Below are 27,068 nucleotides of genomic sequence, written 5' to 3'. Positions count from 1 at the left end.
TGGCCACTTTCTAACATTCAACACAATCTGGGCATCCAGGGGGCCCTCAGAGAGGCGCCACCTGGGGGGTTGTGTGGCCAGTGCTTGGCTAAGAAAGGACCAAAACCACAGAACCCTCCCAGAAACACACATTTCTGGAAATGCTGGGTGTCTGGTTCTCCATTCACCTGAAGAACAGTAGCTCCTGAATAAAATATATGATGTGTCTACATAAAATGATGAAATATGAAGCACAGCAGCTGATTGATGAGAACTTGGCACTGACCAACACTAAATCAATATATCAAAACAAAACCAAGGACGTGCCTGCAGCCTCCTAAGGTCTATGAAGAGGGGATCCAAAAATACTCGGGATTTATTTATTTTAAAAATGTGTATTTACTCTTACATGTTTAAATTCAGTCACCTTCAAAGTTCTCTCCATTTGATGCAATACACTTATCAAGACATTTTTTCCACTGCTCAAAACAGTTTTTGAACTCATAAATTTTGACGCTTTTTCGTCGCTCCTGCCTTTTTTTCTTTCATCTCTTCCACATTGGCAAAACTTTTCCCTCTAAAAACTTGTTTTTTGGGGGGGGGTTGTGAGATAGGGTGAATAGGGGGCAGGGCATGGGGACCATGCTGGTTTTGGTCAAAAACTGCTGAGCACTCAGTGGGGTGTGGGCAGGTGCGCTTATACATCCCCCATCATGAAATGGGCAAATGCATTGTCTTAAAAAAATGGTTTTTTCACCGAAGCCAAACGCAACAATCCCAGTAGGTACACGGATACAGATGGGTTTCTGGAACTCTCACCTAGCGGGGGAAGCCTGTACTACAAGGGGCCTGCCTGTCACAGGGTAGCTCCAGTTTTGGGGGGATCCTCCCCCATATATCCCACCCATGATTCATCCCACTCTACCCTCAGAACCAGGGCAAGAACTTCTGTCCCAGCCCTCTGGTTCATCTCCACCTGAGATCAGGTCCTGCCAACTCCCCTGCCGGGGTTCCGCAGGGCTCCCTGCACTGGTCTGCTGCCTCTGTAGGCTTAGCTGAATCCTCCCTTCCTGTCAGAGTGAGGGCCCACACCCCCACACGGCATGGGCTGTGCAGACCCCTTGCAGGTGGGAGGGGCTGAGAGTAGTGTCCCAGTGACTCCAGTGCAGGCTGCAGCCCTTTTTGGAAAACAGAAGGACACCTTGCCCAAGGGAACAGCTGCCCCTTCCCAGATGCATCCAGTGACAGAAGATGCAGGTACAAAAGGTCCAGCCCCTAGGCCTCCCACTCGGGACAGTGGTAAAAGACTGACTGGGCTAGGAAACAACCCATGGGGCAGCTGAGCCCTCCCTGACACTGTATTGCAGCCCCAACTCTCCTTCTGCCTGCCCCTTCCACAGACGCTGACCCAGGAGAGCTCCCTGGGTCATTCTTTTCCACATGAGACTTCTGTGAAGTCTCCTCTCACCCCACCATGGGTGCCACCTCTCTATATGCCCTGTAACTGTTGTTTTTTTCATTCATTCAACAGATCCTCATTGAAGGCCTACTATGTGCCAGATGGTGTTCCAGGCGCTGCGGGTATAGCTGAGTAAGGCAGGCAGACACCTCAGCCTTCCCAGAGCTCCAAAAACCAACCAACAATATACATAATGCCATAACACCCAACTTAGAATTCCTTTCTCTCTTTTTTAAAGAATGATATACTAGAGAATATCTGATCTGGACTGGGAGCGGTTTCTTTAGACCAAACTTCCTGTAGGTCAAGGAAGGTCTTCCTGGGAAGCAATAAGAGGTTGAATAAGAGGCCAGACACTAATCAGGCCAGTTCAAAGTCTCTCCGGAAGGAAGTGGGGTATTGGATTCAAGGGAACAAAGGGTGGGTCCCGAATGAGCTGCGCGATGGGACATGAAATCAGAGAGAAGGCAAGATGCAGGGTCTGAAGAATCCAGGAGAACTCGGCTTTTATTCTGAGTTGGCAGCCGATGGACAGCTGTAAGCCGGGCAGTTCCAGACTCCGGTTAGGACATCACTCTGGCTGCTGAGCAGAGAATGGACTCACCGCCCTCTGTGTGGCACACGGCTGCCCCTTGGCCTCATTTGTGGTTCTGACCTGCATTTGTGCAACAGTCTGTCTGCCATTTAGAGACTGGAGGCCAGCGCTCGGGCTGTTTGCATCCTCACACTGCCTTGCATTGAGTAGGTGCTCGATAAATGTTTACAGGTTGATCATCTGACACTTCCATGTCTCCAGGGTTGTGGAGTCTTGCTTCTCAGGCCAGCATCAACCCCACCTGGGGGCTTGTGGGAAATGTAGAATCCCAAGCCTCATCTGGACCTGCTCAATTAGAACCTGAAACTTAACCAGATTCCCCCAGAAATTCAGTTGCATAGTAAAGTTTGAGCACTTCTAGAGAGCAGAATAACTGGAAGGCCAGGCCAGCAGGTGAGCCCAAGCGCACGCAGTGGGCTCACTTGGGGTGTCTCCCTTAAAAGTGGCAATCACCTTGAGTCACTGAGTTTGAGAGGAGACGGGACCAGTAATAAAGCTAACTCTTATTGGGTACTTTTCTACTTGCAGGAAACTGGTTTCTTGCTCTTGTCTGTGCATTCGTTAATACAGTCTTCAGAACAGCCTATAAAGTAGTGCTGTTACTGTCACGGTACCTTATTGCAGATGGAGAATCCGATACCCACTGAGGCTGAAGTTATTCCACAATCTTCAGCAGCTACCCAAGCATTTGGCTGTACCTGGTGTTTGCGGCAGGGTCTGTTGTGACTGGTCGCTGCCAGTCCTTCTGCTTATTCAATGTTTTGAATGTCGCCCTGGTTACACGGCTGCACGGAGGAGGCAGGATCCAAACCCTGCTGGAGCCACACTGTAAACCACGATCTCGATCCATCCAGTGCCGTCACCACCCAGAAACAGCACAGCTCAGGGACAAGTAAGGCATGTCAAGGTGCCGTGCGCTGTAAAGCACAGTATAACTGCCCAGTGCATGGATCCCTCCCGGGTGGAAGTGAGAGAAGCCTGTTAAGGTAGGAGAAGCGGAGCTGTGAGAGGAGACGCTGCTGTGGAGAAGCAGCATGCTCTCTGCGTGTTTGAGGGATAATGAGTCAGCCCCCCCCCCCCGCCGCCCCCCACCCCGGGGTTCCAACTTGCCAGGAGCCATTAGGCACTGACTAGGTTAGCCTGCGCCAATCTTCACCTTCTGACTGGGTCCTCCTCCACCACCAGGGCACGTTGCTCCCCAGCCTTCACCCCACTGGATCCCACCTGCTAACTGGAAATGGACTTGGAAGGAACCCAAGTGATCAGGGGACTTTGAGACTAAGCAAAGAAGGGAAGGCAGAATGAAAGGGGGACTTATAACCACTTTCAATCCCCAAAATACCCCCGTGGAGGAGCTCTTGTTCCCATTTCACAGAAGAGGAACTTGAGGCCCAGAGATGTTGGGTAAGATTCTCCCAAACCAGGAAGCTGGGCAGAGGCAAGCCTGGGTCATTTGATTCCCACCTCAGTTCCCTAAAGGGACCACAAGTAGATGTCCACTCAGCTGACCCTGTCATCTCACTGGTGTCACTACTTTGTTGATCCTGTATTCTAAGTGGTGGCCAGTACCTCAACCACAACTGTACACCAATAACTCCAACAGCCAGGCCCCATAAAGGTGGCCCCTTTAGAACTTGAACCTTTTGGAAGTCATGGCCTCCTGCTTCATTGCCCTTTGGCTTTGAGGAACCCCGCCTGCTGCCCCAACCCAGCAGCCTCCTCATTCAGGTAGAGCCTGGGGTTTCCTCTGCTCCCAGAGGTTGGCTCTAGGCCCCCGGAGTCTTGCCTTGGTCTACATCCCTTCTCCACCCCAGAGGCCCTCGGGTTCAGACTTTGCCCCCTAACGCCCTACAGCTGGCAGCAGCACAAACAAACAAAGGGACATTTGAACCAGTAAGAGCCTGTGACTGAGGCCAAACTCGCACCAAGTTTTTTCCTCAGCTCCCACCAACTCCTTCTGTGTCTCTGGGTCCTGTTCCTTCCCGCTAAGTCAGGACCGGAAAAGGCCTCAGGAGTCACTGGGTCCAACTCCCGCTAACACTTTCCTTTTCTACAGAAAAAAAAAAACCCCACCGCGCGCTCCTTCTGCGTCTCTAGGCAAGTTCATATAGGACCAGGACAGGGTCCGCAGCGCCCTGCACCCAACGGAAACTCCAGCTCTGGGGCGGGACCTGGGCCCAGTCCCCACACCCCTAAAATGCGACGGGGTGGGAGTGCTGCTTCTTCCAAGGCCCCGCCGCAAGCTTCTGAGGTTCTGTATCTGGCCCAGCGGAAGGCCGTAGCGAGCATCTATTAAGGCGCCCCGTGGGAGCTGCGGGGAGCTCGCGTGTCTGAGAGCACGTGTGTGTACGTGATCGTGTGTGCGGGAGTGTCCAGACCGCGGTACACAAGCCCGCTCCACTGCCGGGGGCTGTGCGCGCCCCCTACCGGCCGGCTACCACCGACTGCCGCAGCTGCCAGAGGCTGTATGCAGCTCTCCCACGTAGCTACCCTCCCCTGGCGACCGAGAGCACTAGGGGGGCACGGCGGAGAGGCTGGCGCGCAGCTTCCGGAGCGCGAGGGCCCTCGTTCTCGGTCCCTAGCCCAGCCCAGCCCAGCCCAGCCCAGTCCGGCCCTCCCCACCCGCACTGTCAGTTTTCCCCGGCCTCCTCCTCCCGGCAGGAGAGCTCGGGGGCGGGGACCGACAGCAGCCCAGCCCGCGCGGGCCGGTGAGGGTGACTAGGCTGCCCCGCGCGCGCCGACCCCCTCCTGACGCCCCCGCCCCGGCGCCCCGATGGGTTTTTCCATGACTGCATCCGGCTGCCGGTCGCCTTTGTTCCCCCGTCCCTGACTATGGCCCGCCTCTCCCCGGCGCGCCGGGGTTTTTCCAGCGCCCAACTGGAGCATGGCGGAGCCACCTCTCGCACGCCGGCCTCCTGTGCCACGGCACGTGCGGCGACCCCTTCAGGATCCCGAGGTCACCTGGGGCGAGCTGCGCCCTCTCCAGACTCGCGACTCTGTCCCTCCTGACCTCGCCGCCAAGGCCTGCGGCCCTTGAGTGCGAAAAGTTAACCGTCTCTCGGCCTGTGCGCCTGGGCGCTTCGTGAGAGCGCTCTTGTGGCCCCGAGTCCCTCCCGGGAAACATGCTGGGGGGCGGGGGTCAGGCGGCGCAGCCTGAACGATAGGAGGTCTGGGGGTCCCCAACGCCGAGGGGAGCCTAGGCGCGCGCGCGGCCCAGAGGAGCGGGGACATCACCGGACCCACCGGGCCTGCCCCCACGGGAAAGTGGTCACGCTCGAGAGCGTCGGCCCCCAGAGCCCCGGGACTGCCGACCTCCCAGAACCCCGCCCCCCGCACCCGCCAACTTACACACCGCCTGCCATCAGGAAGGAAAGGGAGATAGGCAGGCAGAAAAGGGGCGATGGGGCTATGTGGGGTCGCTGGAATGTTCGAGGGAGTGCCAGCCAGCCTGGAACCTCAGGTCACCACGCGGGCCGGTCCCCTGTAAGCCTTGGGGATTGTGTGGCCGCGGCCAGCCGCATCCGGTCCGCGCAGAGCTGTGTTCAGTTTGTGGATGTCCCTGCCACCCGTGGAGCCTCCCAGCTACTCCCCGGCCATGTTGGCGGGAAAAGTAAGAAACGCGGTGACCGTTGCGGAGAGAGGTTGGCTAAGCCCGACTAGAGAAGCCAGACAGGCAGGGTGGCCTCCAGGCTGAGGTTCAGGGTGAGGGAACGTCCGTGCTGAGGAAGGGTCCCTGGGTCAAGAGGGTGTCTGGTTCTGTGGGGGTTTTGGAGTCTCTCCATGCAGTTAAATATAGGAGGGGAGTGAGGGAGGAAAATTCGGGCCGAGTTAGGGGTACCCAGACCCAGGGAGGCCCAGAGCTGCCTCGCTGCGGGGGTTGGGAGGACCATCTTGAGATCCCTCTCAGTGCCAGCCGCTTCCCCCTCCCCGGGGCGTTCTCCTGTTTCCCAAGCAGTAACAGGGGAGCCCATCCTCTCTTACACGGCCCTTCCTCTAGTGCATCTTTGTTGGCTGGGCCGGCTTTGTCCTTTGTGTCGAGGCCCCCCTCCCTCAATCCTGTTCTCTGTCCTCAGATGCTGAACATTCTTTCCCCTCCCCCCAGCCCACCCCAGCACAGCAGAGCCTGGGACCAGGCGGCTGGGCTCTCTGTGGCCCAGAGGCTGGCTCAAAGGCCCCTCGCTTGTGAGGTTGCTGGAAGTCTGGGCACCGGCCCCTGGAATGAAGAATTCTACTGAGTTAACACCAGACCGCGCAGGTGTGTACAGCTTCCTCAGCCAGGACTGCCAGCTGATACACTGACTGGACCCAGGGGGGCACACAGGGCCCCCCAGACCCACCTGAACACACTGAGGTGAGGCTGGCTTTAAGCACCATGCAGTCCAGTCCCCCAGGGGATGACGTTCTGGCTGCTGCTCTTTCTGCCCACACCCTGCACATAGGTGCCAGTCATGTTGAAGATCTTAGTACAAGCGTTTCCGATGGTAACCTATACACTTTCGACTTGTCCTTCCTGGCCAGGGTCAGCAGTGGGGACAGTGGTTAGAAAGAGAATCTGGGAAGTTAAAGACAGAAAACTGTACTTGAAAAATAATTAAATTTTTTTATAAAGACAAAAAAAAAAGAGAGAGAATCTGCCGGCAATGGGCTCCTGCTCGCTGCTCCTTTGGCCTCCGTTGTCTTGTCCACCACTTGCCCTTCGTCCTCCCTGTTCTTGCTCAGGCCAAGAATCTTCAGCCCAGACCTTCACCATTATCCCTCAGTTTTCTCATCTGTAAAATGGGGGTGTGAATGGTGCCTCCCGCCCAAGGCATTTATTTGAGTTAAGCGAATTTATGGGAATGTAATATACGTAAAGAGGCTGCACATAACAAATACCAAAGCATCTGCTATCATTATGGGAAGTTAAAGAATTTATCCAAGTTGCATAGTAAGGAGCTCAGTTTGATGCCAACCCAGACCACCCTGCCCCAGAGCCCCACACTTACCCTGTGCTAGTGAAATTTTGCACTAGCAGGATTAGGAAACTGCATTCATCTACATAGCTCATCTGTAAAGAGGGGAACCGGCAGCTGCTAGGGGCTAGGAGGCATTTCTAGGGAATGAGTCCATTCATAATGGTGGTGCCTGACCTTGTCTCCACTTTGTGGCTGTTAGAATCGCTTGATAGTTTGTTTGTTTTTTTTATTGCATATGTCAATCAAGAAAGTGATGAGAATCAGATAATCACCTTGACTGGAAAAAAAAAAGCAAACTCCAGGTGATTTCAGCAGTGACGTGAATCCTACATTTCTTCATTCCGCATTTATCACTTGCTGGTCTGCGCCCAGCACTGTCATGGACACCGGTGGGGATGGGGGGCAGGGAGACAGTATGTGTGTCCACGGAACAGTGACACCTTTAGTTGCCAAAAGGAGTAGTTCACTAAACTCACGGTTAGTATCTGACAAGGACTTTGGCAACAGACCCTGAGATGGTCTGTGATGCTCCCTCCTGGTCTTCATGTCCTGTGTAACCCCACCCCTGAGTGAGGGTGGGGTCTCCGCGGGTGGGACCTGTTAGAGGGCAAGTGGGCTGGGACGTCCTTGCTAGCATACCTCCTCCGCTGCCCGATGCCGCTCTGAGGAAGCAAGCCGCCATGCTGGGTCTGCCTTCAGAGTGAGACACTGAGGTCCCGCTGGCTCTGAGGAAGAAACTGAGGCCTTTCCCTGACGTCCAGAGGAACAGAGCTCTGCCAGCCACCGCGTGAGCTTGCGAGCAGATTCTCCCCCACCTCCCTGCCCCCACCCCGAGTCAAGCCTCAGATGAGACCCCAGCCCTGGCCAGCACATTGATGGCCACCCTGCAGAGGAAGCCCCCGTCCAGCCTGCCCAAACTGCTGTGAGAAACTGATATGGTAAGTGTGGACTGTTCTAAGCGGTGAAGTTCGTTATGTTGTTTTACAGCAACAGAACTAATACAAGGTCTGTTAGGTGAACACTTCTGCATGGAACCCTTAAGGGATACAAAAAACTGCAAGGAACCCAGGACTTAGTAGCTTCCCGGCAGTCAGGGTGAGAAAGGAAACAGCATGGCTTCACTCTTTGACAACGAGGAAAGTAATGATCTAAAGGGACAGCTTGGCTCCTCATTCTAAGAGCTCACGTGGACAGTAGAATCTACGAAGAGAGCCCAGCGTCTGCAGGGCCTGGACCCACCTGCAGTCCAAGATCCCTGCCCGCCCCGCCTTCCTGCTGGCCTGACCTCTTGCCGCATCATGCCCTCCTTCTGGACTGCTCTTCTCCCCGCTCTGTCTGTTGACTCCTGTGTTTCAAGGACCAGCTGGGACCTGTCATCTCTTCTGCAAAGCTTTCTTTAGTTCCCTGGCAGAATGAACCTCCCCCTGACCTCCCAAATCTTTGTTAGCAAAGGTGTTTCATTTCCGATTTTTCATTGAGCACCTACTAAGTTCTAGGCCTGCTGTTAGGTACAAGAGATACTGTCACAAAGATAGCACAGGGCTGCCCTTGGGGCCTCCAGCCTGGGGGTGGCACCACAGTCATGGGCCCACCTTCTCCACGCAGGGCCAGGCCCTCTCTGCATCCTTGGCACTCAGTACCCACACAGCTGTCTCAGTGCTGGTTAAGTGAGTGACTCAGATTATCTCATGATGAGCTGCTGGCTTCTTGACAGGCTTTGGGGGATGAGTTAGCTGTAAAATATTCCCCAAGTGGCTGAATTGGTTGGATATTATCAATTAGTGATGTCATGGGAATACCACTCAACATGTAAATGTCAACAGAAACCGACTTAGTTTTCCTATAATGGACAAAGGGCTTGGGGTGGGGATGGACCGTGACTGATCCATGGGTTCAGCAGCATCTTCAGGTTGTTCCCAGTCTATCCAGTCTCAGCGGTGTGGAAGGAGACGGAGAAGCCTGTGCCAGGGATAGGAGAGTCACGCATCTGATTGATGTGAAAAAGGAATGACTTGAGCCTCAAGTTAAAAAGAAAGGGGTCACCTCATGGCCCTGTTCCTTCTGGTTGCTCGGAAGCACCCTTAGGTGTTCATGAAGTGGGGCCCCTCGGAACCGGTGGCAGCCCCATTTGACAAGCCTGCACGGTGCTGCCAGCACTGCCAGGTGGTGTTTGGAAATGTCCGAGGGTCCTGGAGGGCACAGGCTCCACGGCACTTGGCTGCCGCTGCGGGGAGCAGCCCACTCCATCCTCCCATCGCACCCCCACAGCTCCCTGGCCATCCTAGGCAAAGAGATGGCCCCCTGTGCTTGGTGTCCAGGAAAGTCCCCCTCCCAAGCATCCTGGCCTGCAGGGAGGGGTGGGACACTGCCACAAGGTCCCTCAGAGGAGGGGTCCTGCCAGCCTATTCTGGGGCCACCCTCCATGCCCTGCATGTCCTTGCACCGCAGCTGGGCCTTTCTGGCTGGGGCCCATCTCTGCACGGGGCCTCCACTCTCTTGGCTCAGATTTCCAAGCCACTCCAAAATCCTCTGGTGGGAACCCCTGCCCCTCCCCCAGACACTGCCCCGGCCTCGAGGGGTCCTCTCCGCGGTGTGCCGAGGGTCCTGGAATCCTCCTGGAGTTCTGCTTCATTGCCTGGAGCTTGCTTACTGTGGACTGTGGCCTCTCCCCGGGGAGTTGTGGGGTGCCTTCTCTCTGGTTTTGGGAACCTGACTTTACTCATTTCCTCACCTCTCCCATCCAGTTTGCCCTCCTTCCCTGCGGGGCAGCACTGATGTCCCCTTTTAATTTAAGCTGCAGGGAAATGGTCTCAGGAATGGCCTAAAGAGTCCCCACCCCACCCCCTGGGGGGGCCCATAACCTAAAATACCTTCCTGTGAAACAAGCCCCTTGTCTTAGGTCTCTGCCTCCGTCGCCCACCCCCCACCCCCCCACCCCCGGCCCGTCCTCCTTAGAGATGCACCATTTTTGGTGTCTATCTTCATACCCATTTTTCTGTTTGATTCTTGTGGTTTAGTGACCCAAATTTTGGCCCGATGTCTTGGCTGAGGGCTGGCATTACTTTGGCTCCCCTTTCAGACCTGGCACGAAGTTCGAGAGGGGCTACCTGCTGCCACACTCGCCACTCCTCAGGGCCCTGCCCCTGCCCAGCCCCCAACTCCTGCAGAAGTCTATGTTCTTTGTCTTTTTTTTAGGAGTTTTATTTATTTCTTTTTAGAGAGAAGGGAAGGGAGGGGGAGAGAAATATCAATGTGTGAGAGAAACATAGATCAGTTGCCTCTGGTCCGCACCCCGAATGGGGAGGGAACCCACAACCCACTCACGTGCCCTGACTGGGAATCCAACTGGGGAACTTCCAATGTGCCAGGTGATGCCCAGCCAACTGAGCCACGCTGGTCAGAGCAAGTATTTGTTCTTAAAAAAGAAAGTGCTCTTTTTATTTTTTTATTTTTTTAAGATTTTATTTATTTATTTATTTTTAGAGGGGAAGGAGAGAGGGAGAGAAACATCAATGTATGGTTGCCCTTTTGTGCATCCCCTGCTGGTAGTTAGCCTGCAAGGAACCGGTTTGCAACCCAGGCATGTGCCCTGACTGGGAATCGAACCGCGATCGTCTGGTTCGAGGGCCCAAGAAAGTGCTCTTTTTAAATAAAGTTATGAACATGATAAAAGTTCAAAACAAAATGCCTCTCTCCCAGACCCTTGCTTTCCAGGCAAGGGAAACTGCAGAGGTAACTGTTTTCGGTAACTATTTTCTTCATCCTTCCAGATGGTATTTTCTAAGCATTGACCCTCCCCAAACACCCGCCACCCAACAAGAAGCCCTGGTTCATCGTGTTTGCTGGTTTCGCTGTGTACTTACTCCTGCCGTTGCTGACCTCAAGCTACCAACGAGATGTCCGTGAATGCGGCACTAAGGAGGAAGGCAGGCATTGGCTAGGGATGAGAGCTAGCTCAGTGCTAAAACTGTGGTAAAACTGCGTGTGTGTCATTAAGCACACAGCCAGAGACATGCAAATGGAATCACAGGGCACCTTCCCCTTGCTTCTGACCTTGCACTTAACCAACTTGCAGGGCGGAAAGATGAAGGCAAATACAGCAATCACAGCAGAATGGGTGCATTGGCCCATCTGTTCCTCATAGAAGAGCACCAATTGGAAGGGTCTGTCCTACTGAGAAGTGGGTGGCAGAAAACTATGAAGGGTCATCAGAGAAACTATGGGGCAAAGTGATTTTAAGAGCTAGTTACGTGGGGTGACACTTTTGAAGACTGAAACCTTTGGTCTGAGTCAATCCTATTGAAGAAACAATACCTCGATTTCTAATGGAGTAATTAGGAGTTAAGAGAACACCAATTCAGGACAGGATTTAAGCTGTTCTGCGGGGGGGGGGGGGTGTGGAGAATCTTCACCTAGTTCTTTTTATAACTGCAGGTGATTGATCGAATTTCCCAGCCAGGGAGAATTGAGAAATCCACAAAACCTGGAGAGAGGAGTCTAATGAGAGACGTCGGGTGCAGGCATGTGACCTTGAAGCGTCCCAAGTCTCCTCAGAAGCCATGACATCCACCCAAGGGTCCGCCAGGGTGGCTGCCCAGGACCCCCTCTGAGTTCCATTAGGAAACATTTGTTTAGAAAACAGGCACCAGGAAGAGGGATTCAACTCCCTGGGTCTCCCGTTGACTTCTGTGGCTGGCTCGTCACTACCTCCTGGCGCCTCAGCACTTTGCCCTCCCAGCAGTCTTTGTCAGACGGAGGACGATTAGCTGGCGTCCCCCTGTGCTCTGCTGGTCTGGGTTACTCTCTGCACTTGAAATGGAGTTTCACGCACCCTTTACATGACAGAAGGTGACTGACCTCGGGGTCCAAAGAACCTCAGGCCACACTGGCCACAGTGAACCTCTCATCTCTGTTTCATTCCTGGGACTGGTTGGACAGCGGGTCACAGAGTCGCACATCAGAACCACAAAGCACTCGTTAACAGGGAAACGATGACTCCTAAAGTGCCCGCCATACCCTGACCAGTGTGGCTCAGTTGGCTGGGCATCGCCCTGCCCAGTGAAAGGTCACTGGTTCGATTCATGGTAAGGGCAAAGGCCTGGGTTGTAGGTTTGATCCCCGGTTGGGGTGTGTATGAGAGGCAACCAATCAACGTTTCTCTCCTTCTCTTTCTCCCTCCCTTCCCCTCTCTCTAAAAATAAGTTAAAAATAAAACTTAAAAAAAAATTACTCATCTCATGCCTAGAGCCAAGCAAGGGATTCACGCAAATGCTCCAACTTACAGATGCAAGGCCCCTGAACACCTCCCACCGCAGGCTCTGCAACAGGAGGCTGCAGACCACTCGGCAGCAGCCCCAGGGCTCTCCTCGAACCTGGGGCCGGCCCCTACCTTGGGAAGCCATCCTGCAGGCCTCATCTTTGCCAGGGGTACATCTCGGGCAAAGCCATCGCTAATGGGCATAAGAGAATATACAAAATGGTGTACAAAGTTCGAGAGACTATCAGGTCGGAAATAGATCTCTTCACTTAACACAGACAGATGACACCGTCAGTTCGTTTGTTGAGGGACCAACAGGAGGAGAATGGACCCTCAGGAGGGCAGGTAGCTCAGAGGTGATGCCCCTGTGTTGACAAGTCAGCCCACCCAGCTTAAAGGGGGGCAGGGGTTGGACACCTAGAACGTAAGAAGATTTGGAGTGTCAAAGCCACAGCCAGTAAAGGAACGAGGCTCCCTGGGCAGGGCGCAGTCTCTGGGTGCGCTCCTCCGCCCTGCCCTCAGGATAGGGGTTTGGGATCATGAGCAGGTATATGTTTCAGAACACCCTTTGGGATGGGAGAAATGCAACTTTTCTTCTTTGTGGAGTTCAGAACTGAACAATTCTCAAAGGGATCCACTCACATCAGGGTGGACGTGCCTCATTCATTTAGGCTGAGGGACAGTAATGCAGAAGCCTCCACCCCTCCCTCTGTGGAGGGTCCCCACGCATTCCAGGGCTTTCTGTGGGGGCAGCGGGGAGCTCCAGAACAGAACCGGCCGGGGAAACTCTTCTAGGGCCAGTGCAAAGGAACCAGCATGGGGCAGAAGGCAGAGGGGAAATCCACAGAGAGGGAATCTGGGGAGGGGGTGCCCCTCGGAGCACAGAGGTCCTGGGTGGATTTATCAGTCAAAGTCAAGATGAAGGAAAGGCCCAGCTGCATAAACATCAAGAAAAAATCGGGCCCTGGCTAGTGTAGCTCAGTGGATTGAGCACGGGCGGCGAACCAAAGGGTCACCGGTTTGATTCCCAGTCAGGGCACATGCCTGGGTTGCAGGTCCCAGGTAAGAGGTTCGGGGTGAGGTAACCACACACTGATTTTTCTCTCCCTCTCTCCTTCCCTTCCTCTCTCTCTAAAAATAAATAAATAAAATCTTTAAAAAAGACAGATAAAAAATTGGGAGCAGAACAGATCGACTGGAAAACATGCAAGAAAAGTCATTTTTTAAAAATAGTAAATCTGAAAAATGCCAGATGCTGGTGAGGATGTGGGGGGAAATGGATACTTTTAGGCACTGTGGTTGGGAAGTACTTCGGGACCACTGGCTGGCTGCCTCCCACTGAAGTGCTGGCACAGGTGTTCCAGAAAACAAGTACAAAGATGTTTATTGACATAAACAAAGAAACAAACAACAAGTGTTGGAGAGGTTGTGGGGAAAAGGGGACTCTAGTTCACTGTTGGTGGGATTACAGACTGGTACAACCACTATGGAAAACAGTATGGAATTTTCTAAGAAAACTAAAAATGGACGTGCCTTTTGACCCAGCAATTCCACTGCTAGGAGTATATCCTAAGAACCCTGAAACACCAATCCAAAAGAACCTATGTACTCCGATGTTCATAGCAGCACAATTTACAATAGCCAAGAGTTGGAAGCAACCTAGATGCTCATCAGTCAATGACCGGATCAAAAAACTATGGCACATTTACACAATGGAATTCTATACTGCAGAAAGGAAGAAGGAGCTCCTACCCTTTGCAACATCATGGATGGAACTGGAAAGCATTATGCTGAGCGAAATAAGCCAGGCGGTGAAAGACAAATACCATATGATATCACCTTAAACAGGAATCTAAACAACAAAACAAACAAGCAAGCAAAATGTAACCAAAGACACTGAAATACAGAACGTGCTGACAGGGTCCAGAGGGGAGAGGGGAGAGAATCACAGGGGAAAAGGGGAAGGACTCACATGAACAAGTATAAAGGATACATGAACAATAACTAAGGTGGGGGGCGGAGATGGGAGGGAGGTGGGGAGCACTGGGGGGGGCAGGGCTGGGAATACAAGACAGAAAACTGTACTTGAACAAGAGTTAAATAAAAAAATAAAAATAATAAAAAAAGATGTTTATTGAAGCACAATTTGTAACAGAAAAAAGAGTGGAAACAAAGGAAGGACAAAATTAACTCTGACTTGCTCAGAAGGCAGCCTACACTGCAGTTCGAAGGAACAGGCTGGATCTTCCAGGAGTCACACGGATAAACGTATGACAGATAAGCCTCAAAAACGTAGTTGTAAAAGCAGGTTGCAAAATGGTTCACATGGTGATTCCTTTCACATAAAGTCTCAAAACAGCCCTGGCTGGTGTAGCTCAGTGGTTTGAGCGCGGGCCTGCGAACCACACGATCGAGGTTCGATTCCCACCCAGTCAGGGCACATGCCTGGGTTGCAGGCCAGTTCCCGGTAGGGGACACACCAGAGGCAACCATACATTGATACTTCTCTCCTTCTCTCCTTCCCTTACCCTCTAAAGATAAATAAATAAATAATTTTTTTAAAGTCTCAAAACACACAAAATGCTATTCTGTTTAGAGATGCATTTATAATTGGTAGTAAAGAACAAACACGCATGGGGGTTATTTTCACCAGCCTCAGAGGAATGGCTACCACTGAGGACTAAGGAGGAGGGAAAAGCGACACAGAACTTCAGCCATTGCTATAAAGCTTTACTTTAAAAAAATTGAAGAAAATAAGACAAAGTATTAGCAGCTATCGGATGGTGGTGGTAGGTACAGACGCCAACTCCTATTCCATCTTATCCTGCGGGCTGCAGATCAATGCTCCCCCCGCTACCCCCGGCCCCAAGACGTCCATCCGGGTCCCAATCACCGGAACCTGTGAATATGCTGCCTTATGGGGTGAGAGGACTTGCAGATATGATTCATTTAAGGATCTTGAAAGGGGGAGATTATTCTGGATTATCTGAAAGACCTAATGTGATCACAAGGGTCCAAGTAAGAAGGAGGCAGGAAGGTCAGGGTCAGAGAGAGGACGCAGGACAATGCAGTAGAAGTTACAGAGATGCACTTTGAAGACAGAAGGGGTCACCAGCCAAGGAACGCAGAATGTCCTTAGAAGCTGGAAAAGGTACTTCCAACCTCAAAGAACAAATCTGTGGGGGGTTCTTTTGTTGTTGTTTTGTAAAGATTATTTAGTTAGTTAGTTTTAGAGAGGAGGGAGGGATGGAGAAAAAAAGGAAACATCAATGTGTGGTTGCCTCTCTTGCACCCCCCACCAGACCTGGCCCTCAACCCAGGCATGTGCCCTGACTGGGACTCAAACCAGCGACCCTTTGGTGCACAGGTCCGTGCTCAATCCACTAGCCACAGGAGTCAAGGTCTAGCTTGTTTTAAGTCACTAATTTGGTGGCAATTTGGTACAGCAGCAACAGGCAACTAATGTAGTACTTTTTAAAGACTGTTCATAATTTTAAGGTGTTTGCTTTTATTTTATGCCATTAAGTTAGGAGAATGACGGTAAGGCCTATGGCCCGTCTTCCCGTCTATTCCCCTCCTTCAGAGGAATACTGCTCTCAGCCACCACTGTACTGAGAAGGCCGCACCTTGTGCCCAGCTCCAGCGGGCCCCGGGATTCTGGGAGCCCTGGTTGCTAGAGCATGTCCTGGCTGTTGGGGTGACCCATGCCCAGGAGAACCTCTGGAGCTGGTTTCTGCTCTCTGGTAGGTAAAGCTGCCAGAAGATCATGGAAGTCTGAGGGTGACGGCAGAGACAGAGTGGAGACACGTGAGGGGCTCCTCTAAGGACACTTCTCACCCCTCCGGCCACCTCCTCAAGAGGCCAGAGAGACTGCCTGGGGGCTTAGCCCAGGCAGGGAGAGTCCAGGTGCTGGGTGGCCAGGCCCTCTTCCAAGGCCAGAGCGCCTACGAGACAGGGAGGGGCAGCCCTCTGCTGGGCTTCTGGAGCCCGGACCTGAGTGGGTGGCCTCCCGGTGAGGATCATGGGGGGGGGGGGGGGGGGGGCAGGGAGGGCCGGGGAGGAGCCGGAGATCGGAGCTTGTTGCAGGTGGGGAGTGTCCAGGAAGGGAGCCCATTCGTTCAAGAAACTGGGTGTGNCCTCCTCAAGAGGCCAGAGAGACTGCCTGGGGGCTTAGCCCAGGCAGGGAGAGTCCAGGTGCTGGGTGGCCAGGCCCTCTTCCAAGGCCAGAGCGCCTACGAGACAGGGAGGGGCAGCCCTCTGCTGGGCTTCTGGAGCCCGGACCTGAGCGGGTGGCCTCCCGGTGAGGATCATGGGGGGGGGGGGGAGGGGCCAGGGGAGGGCCGGGGAGGAGCCGGAGAGCGGAGCTTGTTGCAGGTGGGGAGTGTCCAGGAAGGGAGCCCATTCGTTCAAGAAACTGGGTGTGAAAGGAAGGAGACCGACAGGACAGGAGGGTAAAAGGCATCTAAGGATCCTGAGAGAGGTCTTTAAAAAAAAAAGAAATACCTGTGTGTTTGTGTGTGTTTGTGCACGGGCCCGCAGACGATGCACACTCACGGGCCCCAGGTGAAGGGCTGTGCCCGGGAGGGAAGCTGGAGAGAGGAGTGACCCAAGCCACAGGCTGTGGAAGAGGCTGCAGGGCCCAGAACTCTGCCCAGGCAGAGAGGAGTGGTCTGGGGCAGGAGGAGAGCCGGTTCTTCTCTTTCCAGACCTGGCAGGAGATAGAGAGACCACCTGCCCTGGAGTCCCCACTGTGGGAGTCGGGGACAAGGGAGAAGGAAGGGGCTTCGCCCCACCTGGGTCAGCAGTTCTACATGAGCAGTGTATTCCCACATTACTTGTGAAATTAAAAACGGACTCCAGTCTACCAGCCCCTATGAGCAGCGCTGACAGTAGGTGCTGCTCGAGGTCCTCTGCGAAGGCCCAGGCAGGTGTGGGGCTCAACCGGTGAGGGGGCAGGTCAGGGAAGAGCTGAGGGGTAAAGGGAAGGGGTGGCAGGTCTTGAAGGTGCAGAGACCCCCCGTGGCCAGAGTGAGCCCCACTGGGGAGGAAGTGGCAGCTGCGGAGAGGCAGACCAGCTGCCTCAGAGCCTCTGGGAGTCCTGTTGAAAGCCCAACACCCCCCACCCCCCTCCTGCCCCGCCCCCGCCCCCAAGTGTGAGTCAGGAGGCCTGCAGGAGGCTCTGGAGATCTCTGGAGCTTCAAGCTCCCCAGATGATTCTGTTGGGTAACCAGGTAACGGGTCCACCTCAGGAAGGATTCTGTGGGGGCTGGCGTGGGGTGGGGAGGAAGGTTGCCATGTGAGGAGGGGACCTGAGGCCTCACCCCCCTCCAACCAAGGCAGCTCAGTGTTGATGTTGTGCCTGGGAGCAGCCAACACCTGAGTCAGTCGTTGAAAAGATAAAGTGTGAACCCCCCTAGACTAGAATAAGAGAACGGAAGTGATGTCACTTCTAAGGAAATGGGGCCATACCTGGCATGACCAGGCTCCTGATCAGCCAGGCAGCTCTCGAGGCCCCGGGATGAGGAGGAAGAGAGTGGGAAAGAAATGTCAGGGCCAGGAGACGTGTTAGGAGGAGTCTGAGGACAGGACTGACTCCAGGGGCGGCGCAAAGGGGAGAAGGAGAACCACCCCTAGGCCTGCACCCCACCCCAGCGGGGCTTGGTCACGGGGACCTGGGGTGCTGCAGAGGCAGCCACATTGCAGAAAGGGTTCCCAGGCAGAGGTGACAGCCAGGGTCAATCTGCTTTCATGGCTGCTTTCATGGTGCCCTGCTGGGGAGGGGACTGGAGAGCCCTGCGCCATCTGACAGGGGACTCTGGGAGGAGACGAAGGGAAGGAATAAGCTCAGTGAATTGACGGAGGAAAGTTCTAGTGAGGGGGCAGCTTCCTCACAAAAGTATATGCTCCGGGTCACCTTTCCTCGTGGCAATGGTGTGGGACAGCACAGCGCCAGGGTGCCAGCAGGGTAGGTGATGGGGGAGGCAGAGCAGTCTGTTGGCCCGGTCCCCTCCTGTAAAGGACTTCTCACCCCAGACATATGGCTCAGCATCTGGGCTCTAGTTACCTGTAACCCAACCTCCCAGCCACTCCCCGGGAGCCTGCCGCCTGTCCCTCTGCCAACTTTTCTCCACTATGTCCTTGCCCATCTCCCGGCCTCACCCATCCCGGGTCCCACACAACTCAGAGCGGGGGACTGACGGTGAAGGAGGGCCCTTTCTGGGGGTCACACGGCTGGGGAGGGGCCGAATTAACTCACCCCAGGACTCAGCTCAGCTCAGAGTAGTTCTTATCACTGCAGTTTTTTATTAAGGTACTGAAGTACAAAATAACATTCTGGCACAGTGTGCTGAGAATTTAAATAAATATAACATAAAACAGGTCCAGCCCTGGCTGGTGTGGCTCAGTGTATTGAATGCCAGCCTGTGAATTGAGAGGTCGTTGCTGGTTCGGTTCCCAGTCAGGGCACACACCTGGGTTCTAGGCCAGGTCCCTGGGTGGGGGCATGTGAGAGGCAACCAATATCTCACACAACGAAATTTGTCTCCCTCTCTTCCCCTATAAAAATAGAGAAATAAAATCTTAAAAAACAACAAAACAAAAAAAAAAGATAAACACAACAGGCCCAGAAGAATTGGGTATATTCTCAAGAAAGAGAGGGAAAAATTAGAAATGCATTTTTTCTTTTTGTTTTATCAACAGTAATGCAAAGGACATTTTTATAGCTACTTTGGACACCTTAAAGATTCCTTTTAGTAACTTCTAGATGTGAAATTGACAGGCCAAAAAGTACTGGTAATTTTTCCTGGCTGGTGTAGCTCTGTGGATTGAGCACAAGCCTGCAAACCAAAGGGTTGCCAGTTCGATTCCCAGTCAGGGCACATGGCTGGGTTTTGGGCCAGGTCCCCCACGCACATGCCTGGGTTGTGGTGAGAGGCAATCACATATTGATGTTTCTCTCCCTCTCTTTCTCCCTCCCTTCCTCCTCTGTCTAAAAATAAATAAATAACATCTTTAAAAAAACCCACAATACTCTATTTTTTAAAAAGTGCTAGTAATTTTAATGCTTAATTTTCTTCCAAAAGGCTCTCCTGACTGTTGTGCATTCCTGGAAGGAATTAACGAAGAACTCTGTCCCACACTAGGTGTTCAGTTGCCGGTCCGATAGGCAGTAAGAGGAAACCTGATCTCCGATGGCTGTGTTTGGCCTTGCTTCTCATATTAGGGACGTGGAAGTTTTCTCCTTATTGACCCCATGTTTCGTTGTGTTGCTTCACCTGCCACCTTTCTCTTCAGTGCGCTGTGCTTTGCAAAAGCCCCTTGACACCGAGCACATCTGCCTCTGCTGCTGCCTCTGTCTGGAAAACGCATTATATCTCCCATGCTTGTCTTCTGCCTTTTCGATTAGTTTTGTGTGTGGTTTTTGACATGTAGACATTTTATATTCAAAATATTGGATCTAGTAGGCTGTTTTTGTTTATTTCTGTCTTGGGTGAGGCACCCATTAATCTTTTCAGGCATAAACAGTAAGAAAAGAGGAATTTTGGAGGGGGCGGGGGATTTAAGCCCTGGGAGGACAGGCTGAGCATGGGAGGCCCCGGCTCGCTGAAGGTGACTGGCCCCGTTTTACACTGGAGTCCCCGTTGGGGGCGGAGGGGAGGGAAAATGGACACAGGGCAGAAGGACCTGCACAGCCAGCGAGGGCCTGGCCGAACCCCAGATGTAGAAGGAAGAAATCTCTACATGGGTCCTGTCAGGTGAGGGTACTGGAGAGCAGCCTGCCATGGCCAGGGAGACCAGGTTATCTCATCCAAAAACTGCACACTGTCTGAAACGCCTGGAGAAGGGGACAGAAGTGACACAAAGGAGCTGTCCTTGGACTCGACTGAGGTCCCAGCTGTCCACTAGACGGGTAGCCTGAACACCACGCCGGGAGTTCTGCTGACTCCCAAATGAAGTCAGAGATACCAGGTCCAGTCTATCCCCACTTCTAGGAACTGAGGGCTGCTGTGGGGCGGGGGGCGGGGGGGCACGGGGAGAGTCGGTTCCTGATGTTCAGGCCACGCTGCCAAAGACTCCGAAGTTGCTGTGGCTGTTGACCTTGCTGGAATTTTGAGAATCATGGAATGGTTGATCGACTTGCCTTTCTCCTACATCAAAAGTGGAAAACTCCTCCAGCGTGGTGTGTCCCTGAAATTTTAAAATGCCCCTGCAGTTTTCAGTTGTGTGTTTACTGTTTGCGTACTGAATTGGAAGACAAAGGTCAGAGGCATCCTTGGTAACTTAACTTTGGACATTTCAAAAGAGCGCTCTCTGGCTGATACTCAGAAGTTACAGAAATAGACTGTTAGGTCACTGGCTGACTGCGATGGAAACGCAGAGGTTTTCCGAGAGGAAACAAAGGGAGGTAGGGAGTCTAGACTGACTGTTAGAGAGTGAGTGTGTCACTGAGCCGCCTCGGCACCAGACGGGAAGTTCGGGGGGCTTGCCTAGGCGCTGAAGCCGGGTGAGCAGGCGCCTGAACGACACAGCTGTTTTGACACGAGGGCTTTTCCTGCCGGGCCTGTTTGCACAAGGAGAGGGTCTGCACTGAGCTGCCTGGTGTGGGCCCGGCATTCGGTGGTGGGGCAACCCGGTGTGTCTGGGTGTGTCTCCTAGTGCTCTCTCTCTTGCTGGTGTTTCTGAGTCTGGGCTGTGTGCTGACTTCTGAGTGGTGACTGTGCCCACGTGATCAGGGCCGTGCCAGTCCCTGGCCTTGGGCTCCGCGAACACACACACAGACACACCCGTGCGAACGTCGCTGGGGTTCTCCCAGACTTCTTCCTTGGGAGGCCGNCGGGTGAGCAGGCGCCTGAACGACACAGCTGTTTTGACACGAGGGCTTTTCCTGCCGGGCCTGTTTGCACAAGGAGAGGGTCTGCACTGAGCTGCCTGGTGTGGGCCCGGCATTCGGTGGTGGGGCAACCCGGTGTGTCTGGGTGTGTCTCCTAGTGCTCTCTCTCTTGCTGGTGTTTCTGAGTCTGGGCTGTGTGCTGACTTCTGAGTGGTGACCGTGCCCACGTGATCAGGGCCGTGCCAGTCCCTGGCCTTGGGCTCCGCGAACACACACACAGACGCACCCGTGCGAACGTCGCTGGGGTTCTCCCAGACTTCTTCCTTGGGAGGCCCTAGCTGAAACTGAAGTTTCCATTTGGCGGATGGTGTGCAGGCCCCTCTGTGCCTAAGTGTTGGACTATTTAAGGCTCTAGCAGGACCCTGCCTGTGGCTGAGGGTTTAGAGAGGGGAACTGGCCCCTCCAGGAGCTGCACGCCTCTCTCTGGGGGCCGGCCTCTCTCTGGGGGCTGGCCTTGGACATCCGGTGGCTCAGCAGTAGTGATGACACCTGCCTGACACACTAGACACAGTCCTCACAGGACTCTTGTGAACGGGCTATTCGGAACCAGCCTGCAGTATCCTGGCACCAAGGACAGGGACCCTCTGGGCAGGAGGGGAATGTCTGGGGCTGCAATAAGGCCACCTTGTGACACTAAAAGGGGATTCTCAAAAAAACATTTTTTAATATTTCAAATAATGAAAGCATCTTTGAAATAGAGAACTTTCCAGGGCGACTCCTTTAGAGTTCTGTTTGGATTCTTAAGAGACGTACTTTAACATCGGAAAGGTGAGGAAATGGGTTATTAACGGAGATACTTGCTCAGGCCTCTGCACTGGGAGGTGGAGACACCAAGACAAACCTGGGACCAGAACCGGCTCCCCAGGCCCCGGGAGTTTTCCTGGCCTGTTTGTGTTTCTGTTGACATCTGCGTGTCTAAGGGCGTTTCCCCCCTGCAGCCTGCACAGGCCAGCTCTAGGTGTGTCCGGGTGGCTCGCAGTGGGTATTTCTCCACCGCAGGGAAATTCCAGGGGCAGATCCTGCAGTGAGACAGTGTTTCCTTGGGAGGGAACCAGCTCTCAGAGCCCAGGGCCAACCAGTTTCCACTCCTGGTGCTTTGAGGGAGGAGGCAGGAGGGAGCAGGGGGGAGGCTGGGGGAAGGAAAAGGGAGGAAGGAGGAAGGTGGAGCTCTCCTCGGAGAGAGCCCCCTGCAAGGGAGCCGCCCCAGGGCCCATAGTCCCGGGCGCCCTGAAACCTTCAGACACAGTTTAAATTTAGACCTTCTATTCTCATCCTCGCAGCTTGGCCTCACCCTGTTGTAGCCAGTCAGCCTGCCACTTAACCCAGACACAACTCTTCCTGGATCTCGGGGGACCTGGGGGTAGAATGTGGAGTCGGTTTTTCTCCCAGGGGTAAATTGTACCCTAAAAATTGTTTTGTGTGGCTGTGGAATTGTGATATAGAGAGGTCTGGAAGAAAGATCAAAGCCAGAAAAATCCACCACCCTAACTCACATTTCCAAACCGGAGACCTCCCCTCCCTATCCCCACACCCTGAAATGCACCTCTCCTGCAGGTGTCCGGACACCACTGCAGCAACTGCGATGGGACCCACGCAGCCCCATTCACCGAGTGGAAATTCAGACAGGAGACTGGTTACATGGTGGGGAAGGTGCTGTGGAGGGTGCGTGCCAGAGGGCAGGGGGCTGGGAAGCTGGGCGAAAAGGCGAAGGGATGAAGAACTAGAACTCGCGGTCACAACATAGTCCTGAGGACGTCAAGTACAGCACAGGGAATGACACTGTAATAACGATGTCAGTGCTGGGTGGGCACTGGAAATATCAGGGGGACCACTCTGTAAATCAGATCATTGTCTAACCACTATGTGGTACACCTGAAACTAATACAAAATAATACCGAATGTAAACTGTAGTTGAAAAATAAAATTTAAAAAGAGGTTAAAATGAAAAGGAAAGAAAACACTCTGGGGATGTGCAGGCAGAACATCAACACACTGTAACCCTAATAATTCTGTGGAAAGGGGGGCCCGGAAGCTCAGGACCGAGGCGGGGCCCGCTGCCGCGTTCCCCTGCCAAGAGCCGGGAGAGAGGCTGGCTGTATTAACTGAACACTCACTACGTACCAGGGACTATACCCAGTCAGTGCTTTAAATGCATTATCGAATCTTACCCTCACCCGCTGAGTTACATTTTTCTGTGAACTCCCATGCATGTATGTGAATGAAACATCCATCTTTTCTCTGGCTAATCTGCATTTTGCCAGGTAATTTGCAGGCCCCCAAGTACTGCACTTAAGAGGGTGGAGAAAAAGGTGTCCCCCAAAGTCTGGAGGGAGAAGCACTGGTGGTGCCACCCTCCAGGTGGGGGGGGGACCTGACCGGTTGGTGGTGGGCAAGACGGATTTGTGCTGGTTTTTTCTCTACCTGGTCACTGTCTGAGGACACTGTAATTCTGCAACTGAGTTTCTTTTACATGAAGCGAACATGTACTGGAAACTGCTCCCTTAGCCTCGTCAACATGCTTCCAGCTGAAAGAAGGGCCCCACCAGGAAGGGCCATGGCCCAAGCAGTGGCTTGGCTGGCCTTAGGGGGCAAGTGGGGGTGCTTACTCTGGGGAATGCACCGTGGCCCACAGTGCTGCCCTGTGCTCCGTGGGCCAGAGGGGATCCCTGTGGGCAGGACTGACTCACATTACACACACCCATCAAGCCCCGATGTAAAAACCAGCAGGCTCTTTTTGTATTTTACAGAGGAGCCTGTCTGGCCAACCAGATACTCATGCTGGCGGGACAGTGTCTGTCCTGGTGTGTGAGTCCAGAAGGAAACTACACTCTAGTGGGAAGGTTGCTGGGTGGGCTCAGCCTTCGTTGGTGTATCTTGGTGGTCCAAAGTGATGAAGGGTTGGAGTTCCATGACAAGAAAGCCCTTACTTGCCCTGTAGATTGTTAGTACAAAGCACATGTCCTTCAGCTCAAAGCTAAATAATGATAAACTCGGAACTGCTCTGAGTGGGGGGAGAGGGAAGCCTGCCCACCCAGCCCACTCAGGGGGCTCCAGGGTGCAGTCTTAGCATTATTCTTCTCATTTTCTTTTTTTTCAAAATAAAAATTTTATTTATTTATTTTAGAGACACAGGAAGGGAGGGGGAAAGAGAGGGAGAGAAACATCGATACATGAGAGATACATCTGTTGCCTCTCACATGCCCCCAGCCAGAAACCTGGCCCAGAACCCAGACACGTGCCCTGACCAGGAACTGAACTGGTGACCTTTCGGTCTGCAGGCCAGCACTCAATCCACTGAGCCACGCCATTATGTGGGCTTAGCATCATTCTGAGGTTTCCCGGGCCAATGTCTGCTGCCCTGCCCAACACAGCTCCTGAGAGAAGCTGGGAGGAGAGCTGCTTGGTTGCAGGAGGGTTCAGTATTAAGAAGGTGACGTTTTTTAAAGAGACCTCAGGTTAGCTTGGGAGGGTAAGGTGGACATCCAGCTCTGGATAGACAGAGATCCTGGAACCCTAACACCTGGGTTAGGGGACACCACAGATCAAGTCTTCTAGCCAAAGGCCAATCTGTCTCTGATTCCCCTGCCCAAAATTCTACCACGTAGTCATTTTTGGGATTCAGGTACTATAGTTCTGTGGGGCCCCCTCTGAAATGCACACCCAGCTTAAGAGGAAGTGGAACTCTCCTATCCTAGTAACTTTTTCTATCCCAGTAACCCTGCAATTTTGGAGGTGAGTGAATCCAAGCGTTATCCTGAAATTTCTGGCTGTGTCTGGGTGCTCCTGTTTCTCTGGAGAGGCATTCTTTTTCAACAAATTGCTTGGAAATGACCAGAGAAATAAATATAAGGAACAGTAGGAGGGTGAAGTTATTTATATGTAGATAAGGAGCAATTTCCAAGACAGTACTGTTACATTAAAAAAGCCAGGCGCAGACCAGGTGCCTAGTATCTTAGTGTTTAAGTAACAAAGGCGGTGCTCTGGTGCACCTTCGGTTTGGCTGTAAGTGCCGTGCACAGCTCCGGAAGGACAGAGACTCTGGCCAAGTTTGAGGCTGAGGGACAGGGAGGGAGAGAACTCTCTCAACATGTTCTCTTTTCAACTTCTCAGTGTTGTCCCAGATGCTCATTTATCAATCCAAGGGAAAATTGGTTTTCCTGCTCCAAAAATCCACTCAACTGGTTGTCCTCAGAGAGAGGGCGCCTCAGACACTAAGCTGATAAGAACAGATACTACATTTGATCTGGGCCAAAAGGCTGATAACAACTTGTTTTTAAAAATGCATTTGGTCTGATAAGAAACTGCAGATGTTCCGCCTTTAGCTCAACCCAGTTCTCTGCTCTGCCACCGCCCTGCTCCTGGGTACTTGTCATGGGCCGGGCAGAACCGCATGGCCACGGCCTGGGGACCAAAGGACTCTGGCAGGGGCAGGTGCCTGTGGGTGGCATACAGGGTCCTCTGGCAAGAGTCTAAGGCGCTATCAACAGCCTCATTTACACCCCATAATGGCCAGAAGAAATAGAAGGACCACAGCCTTGACCCAGCAGATGGTGCCAGCCACACATGGCACACCAGGAGAGGCCTGCAGGGCCACAGTGAAGGTTCCAAGTGCCCTGGGCAGGCCCAGGAAGGCCCATTCACCCTCCCTGTGCCAGGCCCCTCCAGGCCCCTCTGGAGTCTGGTGAGGCCTCGGGACTCTTCAGAGAGATTTTTTTTTTTAATTTTTATTTATTGATTTGAGAGAGAGAGAGAGAGAGAGAAGGGAGAGACAGGAAGGTGGATGTGCTGTTGCACTCGTTCATGCATGCACTGGGTGGTTCTTGTGTGTGTCCGGACAGGAGATCCTACCTGCAGCCTTGGCGCATGGGGACCGTGCTCTAGTCAACTGAGCTGCCCAGCCAGGGCTCTGAGGGCAAGGTTTCAGGTGCATGCAGCAAAATGCCCAGGATTACAAAGGAAGCAAATTATACTGGAACACAATTGCCATGTATGATTGGTAACTCTTTTTTAGTGAATTAAATCAGGACCAGATCTGGTAACAGGCCTGATAATTACTGATTTTGAAATCACGGTGAGTAACAGAAAGCAGAGTTTACCACCCCCAAATACGCCTTTTAGAATACTGATTATTTGAAGATATTATTTTCAAGAAACAGGAAGAACCTTTGACGTCCCCCCACCTGCCTAAAAGAATTTAGATGGAGGACCTGCTCCAGGAGGGGAGCTCTCATCACAAGTAACTGCAGTTTAATGGGAGCTAGTGTGTGACAGGCAGGAAGGAGCCTAGCAAGGGCCCTCTGATCGAAGTCCTCCTGGTGTCCCCTTGTTAAAGATGGCCCAGCAAACATTTGATTACCAAGCATTTGCTTTTCCTTCTCCATGTGAATTGCTTTCTACCTTTCGAAGTCCCAAACCACACCCCCAACCCCTGTTTCTTCTTGGCTCAAGGGGGCTTGTAAGCCCCAACTGCTAGATTTGTCCTAGGGTCTCACATTCCTATGGAACCCCCATATGTACATACGTAACAAATTTGGACATTTTCTATTGTCAACTTGTCTCACATGAATTTGAATCATTAGACAAGCCAGAATCATTTGCCTTCTATAGAGGAATAAAAAGAAAATTATTTTTCCTCCCCAACAGGAGAATAAATGAGATTTAAAATATCTGCCACAACTGAGGTGTGACATGAAGACAGTTGTGACTTCTGTTGGTGACTAAGTCCCAGGAACCACCTGTGACACTGTGGGGCGAAGCGTATGCGTACAGCAGAAGAAAATGTCCGACTTTGCCGAAAGACTGGGGAAGACAGACGTCAATGCTTCCCATCCAAGTTCACCAACCCCTGGAACCTTAACAGCAGGCAAAGAACCTATGGAGTGAATGTTTGAAGCGGCACCGGATTTCCAGGCCATCCCCGCAAACCAGCATTT

At 52.9% G+C, this 27,068-nt stretch overlaps 1 long non-coding RNA gene and 1 pseudogene across 1 annotated transcript; one reads left to right on the top strand and one right to left on the bottom strand.

Annotated features, from left to right (window-relative positions):
• The first annotated feature begins 2,285 nt into the window (after positions 1–2,285).
• Positions 2,286–12,072, top strand: LOC118999154 (uncharacterized). The gene is made up of 4 exons (XR_005069049.1): positions 2,286–3,019; positions 6,136–6,384; positions 7,236–7,926; positions 10,759–12,072. It is a non-coding gene; the product is annotated as an uncharacterized LOC118999154 (long non-coding RNA).
• Positions 12,073–25,282: 13,210 nt separating this feature from the next.
• LOC118999176 (uncharacterized) lies at positions 25,283–25,403 on the bottom strand (annotated as a pseudogene).
• Positions 25,404–27,068: the final 1,665 nt, after the last annotated feature.

The sequence above is a fragment of the Sturnira hondurensis genome, unplaced genomic scaffold (assembly GCF_014824575.4).
Source record: "Sturnira hondurensis isolate 20B ecotype Veracruz unplaced genomic scaffold, ASM1482457v3 Scaffold0014615, whole genome shotgun sequence".
NCBI lineage: Eukaryota > Metazoa > Chordata > Mammalia > Chiroptera > Phyllostomidae > Sturnira > Sturnira hondurensis.
This window is presented reverse-complemented; position numbering and strand designations above follow the sequence as displayed.